The sequence below is a fragment of the Argiope bruennichi genome, chromosome 3 (assembly GCF_947563725.1).
Source record: "Argiope bruennichi chromosome 3, qqArgBrue1.1, whole genome shotgun sequence".
Taxonomy (NCBI): Eukaryota; Metazoa; Arthropoda; class Arachnida; order Araneae; family Araneidae; genus Argiope; species Argiope bruennichi.
Window position 1 is genome coordinate 88039241 of NC_079153.1, and position 21626 is coordinate 88060866.

General features: G+C 27.2%; 1 protein-coding gene across 2 annotated transcripts in view; it reads right to left on the reverse strand.

The window, feature by feature from the left end:
- LOC129962744 (synaptotagmin-1-like) overlaps positions 1 to 21626 on the reverse strand; it is a 267950-nt gene that overhangs the window by 52881 nt on the left and 193443 nt on the right. The gene's annotated exons all lie outside the window — the stretch shown is intronic.

Here is a 21626-nt window from a genome sequence, read left to right on the forward strand (position 1 = left end):
ACATATTATGAACAGACGAAAAATAATAAAATTAATTTCCGGAATTAGATAGCTTAGAATTTGTTTTATGGGTTTGATTGGCTTTGTTTTTCTAGTTTGGCCTTGTTCTAATTTTAGTAGATAATCTTTTCTAGACGACATACATATTAATAAAATCTTGTTAAACGCTTTTTCATTCAGTACAACTTTAGAACAGCATTAAAAATTTTTTTTTATTAATTCTTGAAGAATATTTTTTTTAATAATTTTTAATAAATAAATAATGAAATAAATAATAATAATAAAATAAATAATAAGTAATTCTTGCCACTACATTTTTTGGAAATAATTTAAATGTTTTAATTCATTCATTTTCTTTCGAAATTGAAATAATTTTTGTCATTCTATATCATGGCAATAAGATCAATTTGGTATAATCTTGCAATTTGTAGTCATTTTAAGAACTTTATTTAAAATAACTTTCTGTTCAAACTTTTGGGCAGAAAATTTGACTGCAATAATTTTATAAAATTAATTATTGAATGACAGACAATCTGTAATGCGGTAGACTGAAAATATTTAATCTTTATAGTCTTAGCAGAACAAGCAATACAGTCTTTTGTTTAACTTACAAAAATGAACCCGAGACCCATACCTAACAAAAACAACCTACCAATTGATAAATATCTATTGATAGGCTTTAATATGCTTGTATATAAATGTATTTGATTTTTTTTATGCGACAACCTTAGTAGTTGTCCAGACAAATTTTTAAGATAGAAAGAATTATTTTCAAATATTATACAACAAAAAGTTATTTATATCATACCAATATGATGTTGATAACGAACTAATGTTTTTTGGTATTTTCTTTTCATATAGCTAAAACGACGAAAAACTAAATCAGCAAGACGATGACAACAAAATTATTTAAAATAATATATGATACCCATCTAGAGATGCCCTAATGTAAAGTTGTATCTATATTTTTGGCTGCTTTATAATGAGGATTTATTGACAGTAGACTCCCGATTATCCGCGGTACGGATTATCCGTGCCTGCCGCACAAAGTATTTTTTTTTTTTTTTGGCTGATTTCTTCAAAAAGGTGTAGTTTTATAGTTATGCTTTTGTAATTACATAATACATTACAGTATTAAAACAGTACATATGTATTAATTTTTCTGTGTATCCTTGACGCCTCTCGTAAGTACAAAGCCCTTTTCTGTTTTCATTAACAAAATGCATTTTAGGTTAGTCTTGAGTGATATTCTAAAATATTAAGCGTTAGTTACACATTTCCTGCTGTTTATTTTACGTTTTATTGTACATGAAACGATTTTTCAAAGTTGGAATGACTGTTTTCTTTTTTGTTATACCCGTTTTTAGTTTTTTTTCGGATTATCCGCGATTTTTGTTATCCGCGGCGGTCGCGCCACCCAATTCCGCGGATAATCGGGAGTGTACTGTATATTAATCTTCCCGATAAGAATAATAAACACTATATTTGAGAAATAATTAACTATAGACTTAATATTTTAAACAACGTTTAAATAAAGGAAAATTAAAAGAGACGATTTGAATTAAAAGGGGCTAAAGTTATTAAAAAGATTATTTTTACTTGTTGTTATGAATATTTACCCTGTTTTGTAACATATTATATTTATCTTTTTTTCTAGTTCTTCAAGAAGAAAATCTTTAGGAATCTTTTAAATACTTTACATGATATGCCAAATGGAAACTGAAATTGGAATGAATGGTATCATTGAATCTTTACTTCATTAAATTATTGATTTTATTTTTTAATTTTTGTAAATATGGAAAAAATACATACATATTTTATTTTATCGTTGATTTAAATTTCTATATCTGTGTTTGAATTCCTTTAAAAAAGTTTAGAAACTAATACAGCTAATTGAAACCTTATTTTTTTAAAATCTTCTTGTAATGACTGTACATTTTCTGTACCCTTACCTGGTACCTCTATCTTCTTGCAATGATTGTACCTTTTCTACTTTACTCTAGAAACTCTTTAACGTGGATAATTCTCTACCAGAGAGTTAGTTTCCCAAGTCCTTCCACGGTAATTAGAGACATCTGAATGATCTTGGAACAAGATGGAAATGGTAATCAAGGTTCAGCCGTAACAGATTGATAGGTGCAAGTCTTATTGTAGGAGATGTGCTTTCTCAGGAAGGGAGAACAAACCACCATACTGGAAGTTTCCAGATTTTAAACAATAATTTATACATTTAAAATTTAAAAAAAAACTCGTATACGACCAGTACTCTCTAGTCCTTATTTAAAAATTTTGACTTTTCAAAAATTATCTGAAATAAGTTTATGGATAAAAAACTTTTATTTTTTAATTTTTCTTCTTTATCTTGCTTTACAGTTTAGTAATTCGAATTTTCAATAACAATTACCTACGTACTTTTCGGACGAGTAAAAAGATTGAGTTATATCATACGTTGAAAATATATTTTGCTTCATATTTTTATATTTGAATTGTCTTATAACCTCAATTGCTCCAGTTTCTCAAATTTATCAATCCCCATTTCTGTCAGGCTCAAATAGTTAAATATGCGTCGGGGGCATCAGATTTAACAAATCTGATTCAATCCAATCTAAAATTAATTTTCAACTTCAAACCCCAAATTCAGCACTGCAACAGCATTAAAATATTTTCAGTACAACACAGATTTCGTACTTTATTAAAAGTATCTAAATACCTGTGATAACCACACGATTTAACGGAAATACTAATTGTTTTTAATTTCATTTAATCTACTATTTATAATTTGATATGCATGGTTTCCTAAGCTAAATATTTTTAAACATTAAATTTAATTAAACATGCATCTCCTTGAACAACGAATTTTTTTAACTTGCTAGTTAGATAATATATCTAGTTTCGTTCATTTGTTATTATTTCATCCCTTATAATAACATAAAGAGCATTTGAGATATTGAAGCGTTTCTAAGAGACCTTTAAGTTTTTAATTATTTAATATTTCTAATTAAATGCCAGTTTAATTTCTAAAAATTCAATAAGTCGATACATGTACAGACATGTCATTACAAGCGGAGGAGGTTAAGATTTCAACCCTTACACCTATTGTGTTTATTGCATACTTGCACATACATATAGGTGTCAACCTGTCCTGTTTATTGCATACATGAACATACATATTGGCGTCAAATCAAATGACATTAAATGACATACATATATAACTAATTCGGAGGAAGGATGGTTGCAAAAAATATTTACGCTTCTTTGTTTTACTCGGACATAGGTCCTTCATTAGCCAGAAAAATTTTATTTTATTGAAGTCGCTAATAGTTTTTTCCTATTTGTATAAGCAAGTATTTTATAACACGTTATGCACTATATTATATATTTTCAATGATATATAAATATGGTACAGAATTCTCAAATAAGTCCTATTCTAGAAAACAACTTTGAAAAGTTTCATCGTCTGTAATTTTTTCGAAAATTAGAATAAATAAATCCCATACGTAAAATATTATAGATTAATTTCTCAATCAATCGATTTAAAGTTCATTGAAATCAATATGTTTAACACCCGCGTTCCTTATTCAGTCTAGAAGGATCTTGTGAAGCAAAATTCACATAAAATATCGAATTGCTCCACATGCAAATTCATACGAGATATAAAGAATACATACACCAACGCTTATATTTGCATAATAAAAAAATGTTGCAGATCACCATTGTTTTTCTTTTTAGAAAAAAAACCCCTAAACAATTAACAACAAAAAAATGCAAAAAATATTTATGAAATAAAACTTGGAAGTTAAAAATTAAATTTATGAAAAAATATAACCACAAACAACTTATCGTCTTGTGTGAAGAGAAAAAAAAATAAAATAATGTAAAAATAATAAGTTAGAAAATTCAAATATTTTGTCCGTAATTCATTTACTGCAGCAATAATCATGTTTCAAAATTAATTTTGAAAAATTCATGAAAATAAAAAAATAAAAAAAACACTCGCAAATAAAACTGATAATCAAAACCTTCGGAACTAATCTACTTTTAGTTGATTTAAAAATGATCCGAAGCAATAATACGCTCCGGAGTTATGACAAAAATATTTTGAAATTTAGGATAACTTTAATTAAAATTCATTTTTAATTCTCTGTGTTCTTTGTTTTGAATTCTTTATGAATGGAATTCAAAACCATAATCATTGGTACCACACTATATAAAATTCGATACATAAAGTTGTAAAACTATGAAATTAAAAAAAAAAATAATAATATCTTTGCCACCATTTTGCATATCTAATTTCAGAAAGAACCTAATTGAAGTCGATGACATATAATCTATTTTTGAAATATTTCATGATTTTTCTTCAGTAAAAGAAACATATTCATATTATAATTAATCTACATATTTCTATAAATCAAACCAGATATACAAAATTAATAATAAATTTTATTCTTATCTGTGATATAAAAAAAATCCACTTATTGTCAAAGCTCAGAAAGTTTACTGCAAAAGTATTTCTTGCTATTTTTAGAAAAATTCTTATTCATTCCTAAAATCCTTATTTTAAATAGGCCTTTAACAATAATAATATGCACAATAATATGAATGAGCTAAAAGAAACTCAAGAATAAAAAATTTAGCAATCGGTGACATATTTTTTATATTTCAAGGAAAGTTAAACTTGTGCATAGTACAATTCATATTATTTTACTGGTGTGACATAATAATTTGTAATAATTTTTCATTAAAGAAATTAACTAAATTTTGGCAATGAATTTGAAGAAAACAAATTGAAGTTGAGGTAAAATGACATCTTAAACAATATTTATGTACCATGAAATTTCCACTAATTAGTCTACAGTTCTACTAATTAATATTCAGCAATTAGTGACATTTTTTATATTTCAAGGAAAGCTAAAACTAGTGCATGATACAAATAATATTATTTTACTGGTCTGAAATACTAATTTATAATAAATTTCCATCAAAGAAATTAATTCAAATTTGGCAAATTTGAATTATACTAACTGAAGTTGAGGTAAAATGACACGTTAAAAATATTTTTGTACTGTGAAATTTCCGCTAATTAGTCTACAGTTCTACTAACTAGTAATAAGCCTTTAACAATTTTGCACAGTAAATATGAATGGAGCTAAAAGGAACTCAAGAATAAAAATTCAGCAAACAGTGGCATTTTTTTTAATATATTTCAAGGAAAACTAAAATGTATGCTTAGTATAAATCACATTATTTGACTAATACATTATAATAATTTGTAATAATTTTTCACTAAAGAAATTAGTTAAATTTTAGCAATTAATTTGAAGGAAACAAACTGAAGTTGAGATAAAATGACATGTTAAACAATATTTATGTATCGTGAAAATACCAATAATTAGCATACAGTGTTCGGTCCTATTACTGAATTGTCCCATGATATAATATTAGTATTATATCTTTTGATACTGCAAAACCTGAATGGAATCTTAAAAATTCAAACATTGAAATTAGTAGTCAAAATTAAGAATCTTTTTTAAAATTACATTTCATACAAGAAATCTCTATTTAACGAAATCTCAATAAAACATATTGATTTGAGATACAATAGCGAGCTTACATACGATTTTGTATTGTGGAATATTACATACGACTTTGTTTTGTACAGTAGTACGAAAGGATTATTGCTAACTGTACAATTTGATAATTCTATTTTGAATTTCTATTCATTTTGTATTGTTGTCTTAATTTTGTGATACTGAAAACCAAATGAATCGTAAATGTTCATACTGACAAATTTGAGCAATCAGAGACAATTTTTGCATTTTTTGGATCCTTTGGCTTATACGCATAAACACTTTAAATACCTTTAAAGACATAAAATTAGAATAATTTGCTTTTCAGAGTGACAAACATGACGTGAAAAAAAAACCCGTCCAGAACGCAGTAATAGAAAACAAAAGCTGTAAAAAAGTAATGAAATAAAACCTAATAATTTCCCAATTTCAAAAATTCTAAAAACAACAATGATCAAAATCAAATATTGTTTTAAACAATTAAAAATATTTATGTAATATATAAATACATTTTCAAACAAAAAGTATATCTAAACGAGCAGATAATTTATCACACGCATTTATCTCGAATAAAAAAAACTTATTGTAATTTGTTAGATCACTTCACAACTTTTATCTCATCAATTAAAAAAAAAATTAAGTTGAAAATACTTCCTTTTTTGGAAAAAATGATTTATGAAATCGTATTTTTTGCTACAATTGATTGAATTTCAGTGTGGCAAAGATAGTGGCAAAAGGTATTTCAATTATCTATGTTTATGCAGACATGACTATGAATTCTTGAATTATCTTCCCAAATTAAGAAAATTAATCTCCTATTTCTCATCTCTACATAATACGTATTTTAACACTTTGTTAAAAATTAATTTATTTAATTATTTAAAATATATATAAAAACATTGATTTATTTTTAAAATTTTATTCCTACATTTCAAATCGGTATAACAAAAATTCATTTTTCTTTTGACGAAACTAAAGTAGGAAAATTAATTTTTATTTATTTGCTACCAAATTTGCTTTTCTATTGAATAAATTAATTTATTTCTTTAGAAAAATCAACAATAATTTTTATATATTTTTTAACAAATATATAAGTTTATAGTACAGACGAAATAGAAATTTTTATTTAAAGGTAAAAAAAAAAAATCTTGACGTATGTAAGCCAAAGAAACATTGAATTTAAAATAAACAATAAAATTCATATATATATATATATATATATATATATATATATATATATATATATATATATATATATATATATATATATATATATATATATATATATATATATATATATGAATATATATATATTAATATATAGAATATATTGTGTGTGGATTTACCATAACACACACACATATACAACTCAAAATAATACAAAATTCTGGATTGCTTCTATTGCTTTTGATGAGAAACAAATTTAAGGATAGTACTAAGGACAGAAAAGAACTGATGAATTCATAATTTGCAGTATCAATAACAAATAAAATGGAAAACAGCTTTTTATGTATTTTTTCTCATTGATTTTGAACAAAATAAACTTATTAAATGTTAAAAACAAACAGACGATGAAACAAACAGAAAAACATTTTTCAATATAAAGCAGAAAATTAAGTTATTTAGAACAAAATTGTAACCATAGTAGCTGATTATTATTTAATCTTTTGCTATTTTTATATTACGTTCTGATAATTTATTTATTTTATGAATTTCTACAAACGCTTTTAGCAATAATCTATATTAAATTATACATGCATCAACTTTGTGTGGATATAACAGCATATATATATATATATATATATATATATATATATATATGGTAACCTTTTATTAATAATTTTATTTTTTTAACTGACAGCTAATCTACTTTAATAGATACACGTGTCATTTCCAAATTTCAAGAATTTTTGTTAATTTCCTATGTTTAATAGAAGAGATTTAAGCAGGATAATACAACGCTCTACAAATCCTCAAAGGAAGAAATTCGAACATTCCACAAACATGCTCAGCAACAAGCAGCTTCTCACCTGACTATGGCACCCCAACTCAAGATCCAACAGATTAAACTTTTCTTCGAACATTTCCACTTTGACCCCTATAGCCCTTTCATATTTGCATCATTTAACTGATATCCCATTATTTACTCAACAGAACCGTCCCAACAAAGGAACCCCGGTATTCTGACAAACCAGGAATTGTTTACAGTCGTCACCCGTACCCCATGCTCGTCTGGAAATGCGTTTGTCAAGAATGAGGCACAGGGAAAGAAAATAAAAGTTCGAAATACCAAAACAGGAAAGGCTGAGAGGGATGGCAGAGGGTTCCTCACCTTCAGCACGACTTCTTTCCACTTGGCCATTCTTGCGTCTTCAAAAAAGGGGTAGACGGGGGGCGCCATCAGACGAGAACGGGATCGGGATCCTTCATTGCAAGCTCTCCCGGACCCAAAATCCGGCGAAGGCTGCCAGTGCGCTTCCGCCACGGCGCATCCCAGGCTGTCACACATACGTGTCTCTCTTGCCACTCAGGCCCTCTTTTCTTAGTGGTCACTAGCGGTGCCGGCCATATGACACTTGCAAACAGGTGGGTAAGGGAAGAAACTCAAGGGTTTATGGGGAAAAGTTGCCCTAAAAGGGGCCAAAACGCAGAATTTGATTTTGTTGGGTTATTTCTTTCTTTTACTTTCCCTTTCATTGTGCCCACCTTTCAAAGCAATGTTGTTAGAATTAAAAAAATAGTTTGAATATTATTTACTGCAATAAGCAAGGTATAAATAATTTTATACTAAAACTTTTGCAGATTTATATTTACAACGACCAACTAGATACTGATAATTTTAATATTAAAAAAAAATTCAGGTATATATTTACGACACCAAATAAGATATAAAATATCTTTAACATTCAGCTTCTTATTTAGAATTTTTTCGATTACACTTGGAGTATAATAAATCTTTAATACATCAGAACATATTTAGATTTTTTTCGATTAGTTTTAAATTATATTCATCAATGAATACTTTAGAAAACTTTATGTCTTCACTATTTTTTTTTTTCAATCTCATGTAATAAATATGTTAAAGCTTTATTTTTTTTAACTATGGAGACGGTGCATTAGGGAATTAGTTAAAAAATGACCAAAATATAAATTTTTTCTCCCCCGTTTTATTTTTAAAATATATTTTTATATGAAATCAAAATAGTGCAATAAAATATATTGTTTAAAAAATGAATATTGTGTCCCGTGGAATAAATATATTTAATGACTTTTTATGTAAACGAAATTCTTTTTCAAATTTAAATGTCTGAAATGTTCCAGATATCTTAGTTTTTGAGGCAAATATATATTATTTATAATGAACATTCCTATTAAGCATTGAAATAAAGTAGGAAAAAAACTAAACTAAGAACAACACTTTTTAGTTTATTAATAAAAAGTTACCTTAATCATTAGTATATCCTATACTTGCTTAATATACCTTAATAAAAGGTACCTTAATACCTTAGTAAACCTTAATATTTGCTTAGTATACCTTAATAAAAGGTATCGTAATACTTACATACTTTAGTTTAATAATAAAAAGTAAGTGTTATTATTTTTTGGTAAAATAAAAAAGTAGTAATTTTCCTACTGATATAAAGTATCTATGAAATTCAAGTAAAAGTTAATAGGGTATTACTTTATAACCGTATGTGATAGAAAAAATTCTGTAAAAAAGGGCTAGGATGATTCATACGTATAATTTTCTGCCTTCAAAATGGTTTAAAGCTTAGATATTTAATTAAAAAATTTCTTATTGTTTTAAATGAGTTATGAAATTCAACTTTGGCATTTGATTAATTCTTTTATAATTGATTTTGAAATTTATGAGTTACTAATTAGACTCAAAACGTTTTTGAACAAAAGGACAGTTTTACAAATCAAACAACTTAAGTTGCTTTGTATTTTGTTGAGGACATCGTTCAACTATGCTTTTGAAAAATTATTGATTTTCAATTTAAATTTATAGGAAAATAATAATATAAAAATTAAACCATCAAATTCTTTGCATCACATATTGCAATTATGATTTTGAACTGATTAAATTTTCATTTATATAATTATATTCAATTGAATATTTGAAGTTCATATTATTCATGTCTGTAAAATTTAATAACGATTTTCTTCTTATTTCCAAATAATTTTCAATGTTTATCTTTTGTACTTCTTCTTAGAAAGTTTATTGTAAAATTATATTTGAATCAACATTACATTTGCAAATGGAATTTAATTATTTATTTCTTAACCTTGAAATATGATTCATATTAATAATTGTTTTTTAATATGAAATCATAGCTCAAATGGGTATAATAAAATTCCCATCTTGAGAAAATAATAATAAAAAAAAACCTTTGGAGCATACATTTTTTTTCTGCTAAAGAAACGTTAAAATGTTATTTCGAATTTTGCTTTGTTTATATTCTTTCCAAATTTAGAAACATATTTTAAAATTACATATTGATTCAACTTAAATTTTTATAATGCATTTTGTAATACAAATTTATTTGATATTAATACCATTGAGATGGAAACCAATATTTAGCTATAAGTATTTTAGAAATAATTTAATTTGTTAATGCATTTTTGTGATAATTCAAATAGGAATTTTTATGATGAAATTGATTAAAAATTTTTGTAGATAGGAGCTTTTGAATAATTATTTATACTTTGTATATAATATTCAGAACAAATTTTGCTTTGTGAAAAATAATAATATATTACTTATTTATTATACATATTATTCTTTCATTTTAAATTTAACGCAAGACAACGCTTGGCAATAAATATATATCTAAAAATTCAGCAGTCTTTGAGGAAGTATGGTAAAGATTTGCTTTTAGTTCAATTTAAAAATATAACAAGATTTTTTGTATCAAGAAACCTTTATTTTATTTTAAATGTTATGAAAGAAAATTTACTGCTAATTTAGTGCGAAATTCACATTTCAAAATCAGAAATTATTCCAAAATTTTCATTTTTTAACAATCAATTTAATACATTTTGTAGAATTGAATATCACAATGCATTATTGTCAGCACATTTGAACGAATCAATTTATGCCTGCACAATATATATAAAAATGCTACTGTGAAATAAGATTATTCTGGAAAACTGCTGATTTAAAAAAAGCAATACATAAAAATATTTGCAATTAGATTTGCAGTTTGTCATGTGACTGTAATTACATGCTAATTTTTCCCACTTTTTATGAGTCAAAATTTTTATTTATCTCATATTTAACATTAAAATAGTTCATTTTTCAAAACTCTGATTTGCATATTTATTATTTTTCAGATCTAACTTTTGGCTCCTAAATAATGCTAATAATTATAAGGTTCTAAAGTACTTTTTAAAATATTTTTTGATTGCACCACATTTCACTGACAATAGTTTTACGATAAAAAAAATATTCAATTATTAAGGATAAAATTATAAGTTTCAATTAAATGTCAACAACTATTAGATAAAAAATCATTCTCCGAATAATTTAATTTGCAAATGGTAACTAATAATAAAAAGCAAGATAGCGAAGGTATGAAGCAAACAGTAAACCAATGTCTATTCTTCAATTTAAACTATATATATATAAAATCAAATGTAAAATGTTGCCGCTTTGTAAAAGCTTATATGATTTTGAATATTCAAAAAGCTAAGCATCCACCCAAAGTGCTTTTGCCTATTCTTTAATGGACAGCAAAATCGTTCTGAGGATTCAAACATTTGTTGCTGAGGAGCACCTGTTCCTTCCAATCGATTTTTTTCGCAATCGATTGATTCTAAGAAAGAAGGTCGTTCACTAAACAAGCCGCTTCATATTTCACTACACTTTTGGATAAAATTTCAATTAATTATTCAAACTGAATTTTTTTTCGTCTCATACGCGCAGACGATTTTTATTTCCGCGTTCTATTTTGGCGTTAACAATGTCTATTTTTTTGGATTTATTACCATTATCTTCTTTTATTTTTTCAGAATAAAATGAATTTTATGTACTTACAAATTAAAAGAGGAATGAAATATGATAAATATAAATAAAATATGCAAATGTAAATAAAATATGCACATTAAAAACTAAACACAAAATTAATTTGACTTAAATGATTGTAAAAATAAATTTGATTATTCCAAGCACTTGCTTTTGAAAAAAAAAATATTTTTGAAAAAAAATCAACTGTGACTTGATAGATTTATTTGAAATTTATATTGTCAATAGGAATATCAATTATTCAAAAAAATTAAACTCAAATGGATTTAATACATAAATTTTATTTTAAAGTTCGCGTTAAACAATTAGAATTTTACAAACAACATCATTTAAATAAAAAAAAGTATTAAATATGTTTTTTACTTCAAAAATAAAGTGTATGAAGATTATTTATTAATCTAATATAAGAAACCAAAATATTTCTTAATTTAACATACATAAACACTATTTTTATTCATTATTTATTTAATGTATTCCTTCATTTACTTTAAATTTAACAACTGATTTAGCTTGTGCCACAAATAAGATTTGAGATAGTTATATATTTAAAAAGTCTGTTAGATTGCTTTTAATTTCAATTCATATCATAAAGATTGTTAAAAATTAATAGTAATAAATTTCTCGGCAATTACTTTTATCCATCATAATTAAACGTATTATTCAAAAATTAGCTTATTCGGTAATTAGTTTATTCGGTGAGAGTTTAAATTAACTGTCGTAGTTTGAAAATGCTATTCAACCTACTAGGCGCAATGGATTGCAAATTCTCAGTTTTTTTAAAGAATTGATTTAGCTATATATAGCTAGTTTTAGCAATATCGAGCTCCATTTTTTCTCCAAGATTTTTACTCCATCTATATTTTTCTTTAGACTTACTTGTTAATCATTTGTTTTAACTTACAAATTATTCTACAGTTATTATGTAACAAAGTTTAGAAATCTATATAGAAAAAAATCTAAATCTAAAATCTAAGCAGAAATTTCTTATTCGAGTGGAGAAAAAAAGAATATAACGACAACTAAAAAAAAAAGAAAAAAAAAAAGAGTTTATTTTCTCTTTTTATGGAGCCATTAGTTAACATAAGTTAATCTAAAAATAGAGCAATTTTTAAATTAAATTTCTAAAAATAAATTTTCCAATGGCATAAAAAATAAAGAAAAATGCATCAAGTTTTCCACTCTTTTTTACATATTAATAATTGCAGATAAAAGCCGCAATTACTTCTAAGTGCGAACGACCTTAAAGAAATCTCTATATACTTTCCATCAAAGTAATTATAGTTATCCAGATTGTAAATCATTTCACTCTCAATGAAAATAAAAATAATATAGTTTTTAATTTTTCCTTTCATTCTGCGGACACAAATGTTTTTGTTCTTTATGCTACTTTGAGTTTAAATACAATAATGTTATTGTGGATTTCATTAAAGTAATAAAAATCGTTGTTTCAAATTGTCTTTAAAGTTAATTTTGTTAAACTTAGTAAACTGAAAGGAAACATTTCAAAAGCTCTAAAACATTTAATGTCAATGTGATGTGAATGCAATTTTTGTAAAATAATATAATTATAAACTATTAAGAAAAAAATTTTAAATTTCGATAAATTTTTCATTAATTAATAATCTAATTAACATAAAGTTTTTTTTTCTTTTTTGAGTTCTTACTACCCAATAAATAACTATTTAGTAGTTCTAGATCGAACGATTTATCCTGTAGAATGCCGCGTTTTCTGAGTGACGAGGTCAATTGCACGTCGCAATTCTTAGAAGGTTTATAATATTGTTTTATTAAAAAATCAACTGAAGTCACCATTTCATCTCTTCATCTTATATAGGTAATTCTTCAAGCAAATGATTTACTGAGCCTGGCCCAGGTGTAAAGCACTAGCCCACGAGTCCTCCTCCTCTCTATATACCCAACATTGTCTTTGAAAATAAGACCATGATCAGTTAAAAAGTTAGTTGCAATGCTAAGAGAATAAAACAGGATAGAAATTTTTAATAACTTTATTTGTATCCTACGGTTTTATGTAATATATATTTTTCGACGTAATTATCTGTTTTATATTTAAACATTGCCGAGGAGTAACACTCGTTTTCGATGCAGTCTGCAAACAAATCCAAATGAATATCATTCATGCGAGCAGCTGTCTAAAAATTTGTAGCAATTGATGGTTTTTCTTCGAGCTCAGAATCGTCAATATCTATTCTCAAGCACTTGTTGTTCCACTTATTATTTCACTACTCGACATTTTGAAGGGGTTTTACATTTTCAATATTCGCTTCAAGCAACTGCCCATAATTTTTAGTGCACTTATACTTTTTAGCCCCCATAAAACAAATCACTGGAAACAGTCCAATTTAGATGCCACTTCCAGATGCCGAGATTTGTCTGCGACTGAAAATCAGACAAACTAAAATTGTCACTTGAAACTACGTCGGTGTATCACACGGTACAGATAAATGTGTGGTCACAAAGTTTCATCAAAATAAACTTCCATCGAAAATATTTATGAAATAGGGCAACTAGCTTTTTGCCTGACCTACGCAATTTTTCAAATTAACCATCTCCCACCGGGGGGGGGGCATTTCAGAAATGAGGATGAGAAGCATACGGTATGGTGGGTAATTCTCGTTACCCTGGTAGGTACAGAAATGGTGGGGGTCGACTACCTCCTATCGATGACTGTACTTGAATGGTACTGGTGATGGTCTTTTGGACTCGACCTTAATTCCACCTCCAATGCTTTTGAGGCGATCCGGTCATACAAATTTAATCGGAATACCTTTAGGTGGGGCGGAGTAACCAGTGTGGTTCTCATCCTGGATCGATGAATCTGTTCCCCGCTTTCGGAAAGTCGATCTAAGAATCAATTACCTTTTCAATTAAATGCATTGGCAAGAGGATAAGGCATTTCAATTTCATATTTGCTTCTCATTTTCTTTCCTCTTAACATCAGTCTGTATTAAAATAAGAATAACTTTTAACCTCCTCTTTTATTAAAGAAATAGGGGACCTCTTATTGTTCACACATACACATGACTTATTCATTACCAGCGGCGTTTCATAATAAGTGTTTCAAATATTCCGAAGATTAATTCCATCATCGCTCGAATCACGGCTGTCTGATGAGTGGGCGTTCCTTTCTGATTTCTGCAGCTTCCATGACAATGAGCCCTCCGGAGGGAATAACCTCAGACAAAGAAAGGTGTTCCACGGCGTATCACGTGACCGGCATGCCAAAAGGAACAATCAAACACAGAAACAGTTACTTTGTTCGGAAGGGGAGCTGCTTTTGTTGTCTGCTCCGAGGAGTAAAAAATACTGTTGTTGTTGTTGTTGAAGGAAATTTTTGATAAGATATGGGAGGATGAAAAATCATAATTAAAAAGTGATTGCTATTTTGAGGGTTTCCATTCTTCAATTTATTCTTATTGAGAATTGAAGCAATTTAAGTGAAATTATTTAAACCCTTCAGTCTTCGCTAAGAAATATTTAATTGGTATTTTCCTTCTTAGTGTATTGTGCATTACAGTACAAAATGTATAGTTTATTCACCAAAATAACTTTAAAACATATTATTATAAAATAATTTTTTCAAATTAAAGTTTTGAAAAAGTTAGAAAAATGAAAAACTGGAATTGATTATTTATTTTATATTACAACTTATTCCTATAGTATAAAGTAGGAGAGAAAACCTTGCTGGTTAACCCTTTAAAGGGTCATTTTTTTCTAGTTATGGTATATTAGAATATTTTAAAGTTGAGATTGGCTTAAGAAAAGGGATTCATTTAACGTATTAGATAAATATATTTTAATAAATTTAATTAATTTGGTAAATTTAATTAATTTAACTTATTAGATAAAGTTAATTAATTTGGTTAATTAATAATTAAGCAGAAAATCAAAAGACGGCATTTTGTGCGAGATAAGGAACTGAAGCTCTAAGTTCTTTCTGTCTTATTGAAAAATGCGTCAGAACGTATCCCAATCTACATAATTTCATTCAAAGATAGATAAATTTGGTGGGAAGCATACTTCTCAAGGCCCTTGGAAGGGTTAAGATTAATTCATTTTTTTCTAGAATAATGCAAGTAAATCATTCGTATACAAACACAGATTTTTTATGAAAACGATTTTCACACGGCCTGACTCAAAAAACTTGTTGGGCCATTCAACAATGTTCTGTGGAATATTTTATCTAAAGAAACGCTTGTTCAACTCTAAGCATTGTTGTTAAGTACTAAGATTGCAGTTTTGCTATCGAACTCAGGTAATATGGAGCTGTTACTCGTATTTAATTATATTAATATAAAACCTGAACTAAAACGATAAAAAAAAGCTACAAAGAAATTAGTTTTGAGTGAACTAAGAAATCAAGACGATAAGTACAACCAAAATCAAAATTATAAAAAAAATAAAAATAAAAAAAAGCTAAAAGAAATCAAATTTTTTAAAAAAAAAATTAAGTCAAGGAAGTTTTGACTTACAAAAACTGTGAATGCTAAGATATTAGAAGATTCAATTTTTTTTGTTTAATAATAAAATCTTTATTTTTTTCCCTAGAAAACAGCAAATTTTTATTTGTTTGGATTTCGAAAAATCTCGTTTTTAAAAGGCTTTAAGATAATCAAATAAAATTCTACCACAATGTTTCGTTCAAATTCTTACTGAATCTCAAATGTAGCTTTTTATTATAATATTATTTATTTTAGAGAACTTTATTTATAGCAATCATGTCTCAATCACTATTTATTTATTTTTATTTTTTTGCAAATTAGGCTATGTGTACAAATTCTGGCATTTTTTCAGTCATCATAAAAGATACTGCAATATTTTATATAGGTAAATATAAATATATTGTTGAAGCAAAAAAAAAAAATGACATACACTCATCAAAATTTGATTGTATTGTTGTTCATCATTTATGATTATAAAACTTTGGTGCATGAATATTAATATATTATTATTCAAAAAATAAATATTTAGAGTTTAATAAAATACTCATTAAGATGCTACCCAAAATTTGTAATTTTAACAATTTTGAATATATAAAAATTTGTCCATCTCATGTATGGATAAAATGTATAAATAGCTTAGAATTAAAAAAAAAATATGTTTCTATTTGAATTTTGCATTATATGTTCCAATGTAAAACGAATTTACCTAACATATTACAGGCCTGACAATCGTTTTCCCTTCCTGTATTTTACTGCATGAATTGAAAGAAGGAAAACTTAGATTATTGATTCTCAATCGATGCTATATGCCACTTTAGAGATGAAGATTAAGATAACAAATAAAATTAAATAAATAAATTTAATAAAATAATGCAATTAATTTGCGTGTCGTAATAGTCCCTTCAAAAACATATTTGCATATTATATATATATATATATCACTTAACTACAAGTAGGAACTGCAGTGCTCGGAAAACCTTATTTATTTATTTATTATTTATTTTCCAACAATTTAGTTTTGGAATTCGCAGGTATTCAAAACATTATCTGCCACCGAATATTTGATGTGTATCACATGAATATAAATTACTGCCTTGAGCTGCAACCAATTTATTTCTTGTTGAAATGTTATTATGATTATATGCTGTGGTTTCGAAAACTAAATTTGATCGTTGTTTTTAATTCTTGTTATGCAAAACATTGATTGGATGTATAATTTAAAACAATACAAAAAAATAAGAATCTTTTTAAAAATTCAAAATAAATTGCTAATTTTAATCACATATAAAATGCATGTAAGTTATATAAAAATATATTTAGTTGAAAATTTTTTAAATTACAAAAATCAGTCTTGAGAGAAATTAAAAGCTTGGAGTAATAATATACTAGATGTGAGATACGATTAAAATGTATATGGAAAATCACTAAGAATGCAAAGAACTACCCTTGTACTTCTGGTTAACTTTTATGCATTGACTACAACAATCAGATTAGGCGATGCCTTTACCCCACTATTGTAATGCAGCCGATATTTTTGTGAGTGGTGCTTAGATTATCAAATAGTTTTCTCACGTAGTGGACAAGCTTGGTGGGGATCCATTATCCGTGATAATGTGATTTTCGGTCAAGGCTTTTCCGAAATCCGGATTTGCGATAGGGCTAAAAATAGCGCCACCCCGGATGAATACCGGAGTGCCCTTGACATTCAAAACTTTCCTTTGCTTGAGGAAAGGAGGTGGGTCCCAGACATCACAACGGCGCACACTCTTGAAAAAGAAATAAATATCAAGATCTAGGAAGTGCTCAGGTACCTTGACTGGTTGGTGCGCTTTGCGGTCAATATTGGGGCTAGATTTAATTTTGCGCCCAGGTGATAAATTTTACAGCGATGCATGAGTTTGAAAGTCAGATCCCGTTTTAACCCTTATGTTCATTTTGTATAGTATACCATACATACAACTTTATAAAAATATACTACCACTATAAAATAATTTGTAACTTTGCTTTATTAAACGATTTTCATTACGCGATTTTTTTACATTTATTTTTTGATGGTTTTTATAGCGCAAAGAAGCTACCTATATACATTTTTTTTTTTTTTGCTTTTCTTCAAAAAAGCAATCTGGCCACGATAAGGGTTAAACTCGTCTCCAACATTGCAGTAAAAAGAAAAACGGATTTTTTTAAAGCAAAATTTCTTTGGATATTATTATTGAATAAGTAGCTATTACTTTCTGCAATATATTCAATTAATAAAAAAGTGCATAATAGAATTATATTTATAAATAGGAATGCTACAATATAATAAATTGAGATTTAACTAAAAATTTTATATCGTATACAAATTTTGGAAATCATTTTCAATAAAAAAGGTACAACTGGTTGATTTCAAAGTTTTTTTTTAAAACTGAAAACGTTATGAACTAAAGGAAGAAGAAATGGAAATCCAGTATAAAAGAATATATTTATAGTGATAAATATTTATAAACTGTAATCAGATTTTTATCAGCTGTTAGTAAAATAAAAATTTAAACTGAATATTTATTTCGTAAACTAGGAGATATAAAAAAAGGAATATTTATTGGATGAAGTATCTTATTTTTATGAAATTAATCAAAAGAAATGATTCAGTATTAAAGTAACAAAATTAACTAATGCTATAATATTAAAATATAATAGAATAAAAATTTAAATTCTTCCTATTTATGTTTGTATAAAAAGAAATGTTACATATTTACATATATAAATTTATAAAATCAAAACTATTTTTTGTTTTATTTAATAAAATTAAGCACTAAAATTGACCTTCACTATATAGTAATATTTCAAACATTTATGAAATAATTTAACAAAATGACATAATTTATTTTTCATCCCAAAATTTAGTGAGTTTATGTGATTTTAAATTTTATGAAAGATATTTAATTAATTAGAAACATTCAAAATTATGCAACAAAAATATGAATTGAATGAAATTAGTTGGCTATAAAAACTGTTCAAAATGAACCAACTAATTAAATTTCCATGAAAAAATGAACCAACTAATTAATGAAAAACTAATAAGATTTCAAAAATAATGAAATCGAACTATTTTTTGAATTAAAGATTAATAGAAATGTGCCATTACGTATTCTTTCGCCTAGCTGTGACTCGAACTTTAAAAGAATATGAATAATGTCGGTTCTTACAATTATATATAACATTAATATGTTTATATATGTAGTATGAGCCCCTATGCTACTCCCTCTACCTCGCCGGCAGATGGCAGTAGTGTTCCAACTAGAAGTATAAGTGAGGCAAACGGCAGAAGAGAGACACTTGGTGCGAGAGTGTGTGAGCTTCGAAGTTGAAGGATAACAGCCATGCTATGTTCGCCTGAACTGCAACCAACCCTATACTTTTGTTCTTTTGCTTAATGTTCGTGTAGTCCTGTGTTCGTTTATTAAAATATGGAAAAGACAAACGTGTAGTCTTCTTTCGATTGAGGACACGATCCTACATATATTTATTTTGTATTTTTAGTGAATGGAAAACGTTTGCAAAATACTCTAGGCTAAATAAGACATGATTTCTTTTAAGAGATTTCTGATATTCAGAGATAAGTCTTGATATCTTGATAAGGATTAATATCAGTTTCAGTGATCTCTTTTATACTTAATTGCTTAATCTATAATAAATGTGCCTTCTTTCATACCCCTTGCATAAATTTGTGGACCTTGAACTTTCAGAATCAATTTTTCAGAGTTAGCAGATGATATTTTTGTACTTCATAATATAGAAAACCGCTTATGTATTTGGGAGGCATTTTTTGACACATTGACATTAAAATTTGACGCAGAATTGTAATTGTAATAACACAATCATATTTAAATACATTTATTTTTCCTTTTGAATTATGGGGTTTATATGCGAGCGAAAATACTGATCAGCAGACGATCAACCCTTTGACGAGTCTCACATTAAATTTAGAAAGTATCTACAGCTTAAATGCTAAAACCCCTGGCGAAGTTTAATTTAATAAAGTAATCATGTTTTTGAGCTATCGCATTCAATTGTACTCGGATAGCCAGTTAAATGATTTCCTATGAATGAATTTGTATACACAATTTTAGAGTGTAAAATGTAGAATCATTTTTGAATTCAGGTCGAATTCGTCCTTGAGTTGACCATCTGTCAATTCGTATGCATATAAAGCGATAACTAAAAAAATGCAACGAATTCAGATAAGCGAAATTTGGTATGTTATTGAAATTGTAGATTTCTGTCGAATCTTGATTTCGATCTATCGAAAAAATTGTCTAAAATGCTTGCTCCGTTTTGTACGTTGCGCTATAGGGACGCGGTGGCTTGGTGGTAAGATCTCGGCTCTTCAGGCGTAGGGTTTCAGGTTCTTGAATCGATTCCACCGAAGATCCGCCGTGTAAGGGGGTTTGTTGCATGTTAAATCCGCCAGGGCCAAACGTCCTCCCTCTGGTGTAATGTGGAGAGAAGGGTGCCAGCTCAAGTGTCGTCCTCGTCATTTAACTGCGGTTCAAAATTACGAGGTCCGTCCCAAAATAGCCCTAGTGTTGTTTTACAACGGGGCATTAATATAACTAAACTCAAACTCATTACACTACAAAGAACAAAACACCCAGGTGCTGAACTCTAAAAATAAAAATATGAGATCATGTGTTCCCAATCTTACCCAAGATTCAAAATTTTCATGTGAAACGACGAGGATAATGAAGCGAAAAACTTCCAAGGAGGCTGTTAGTTTATAGAAATAATTATTGTTATATTCTGTTATAGCTCAAATTTATATAAAAATGCAAAATGTTACACTACACGAACATAAATAATTTTGCATATGCTCCTATTGCATTTTTGAGTAACTGATCTAAATGAACACATCATAGTTATAAATGTATATAAAGAAAGTCAATCATTAAAAGGAAAATTATTCAATTTTATGGAATCTATAGTTTTAAGCAACTTAACCTACGGTGTACTACGTTATCTAAGTAAGATATAAATATTTTTAGGTTTCGACGTACTACTGAGTTAAAACTGATAACAATTCAGGTCATTTTAAAAGACATTTTTAAATTACACAGCCAATAAAGGATCACCATTTCAAGTTTACTATTGTCAACTGTCCCTAAATTAGTACAATTTATCAACAACAACAATAACAAAAAAATCAGCCAATTCCAACCCGCTCTATGGAAAGCTATTTATAATCCAATAATTAATTTTGAAAAAATTGACAAAATTCATCATTAGAATTTTCTTTGTGAAGATATTACAAAGCGTGTAATTTGAAGATGGTCCCCTGTATGATATGCACCTAATTGTGATTCGATATCATTACTCTATACCGTGTATAACATCTTCATTATCATATCTACCAAAATGCTACAAATAGTTTCTGATAATAGATAACAAGCAAGTTGGTAATAAAATTCATTAATAACAATTCTGAAACAGATGTTCCCCATTATTATAGGGGGATCATTTAAGTCCATAAATAGAAGAATAATCTAATAATGAACATTATTGATCTACATTATCTCTCAAATCTCGCCTGTT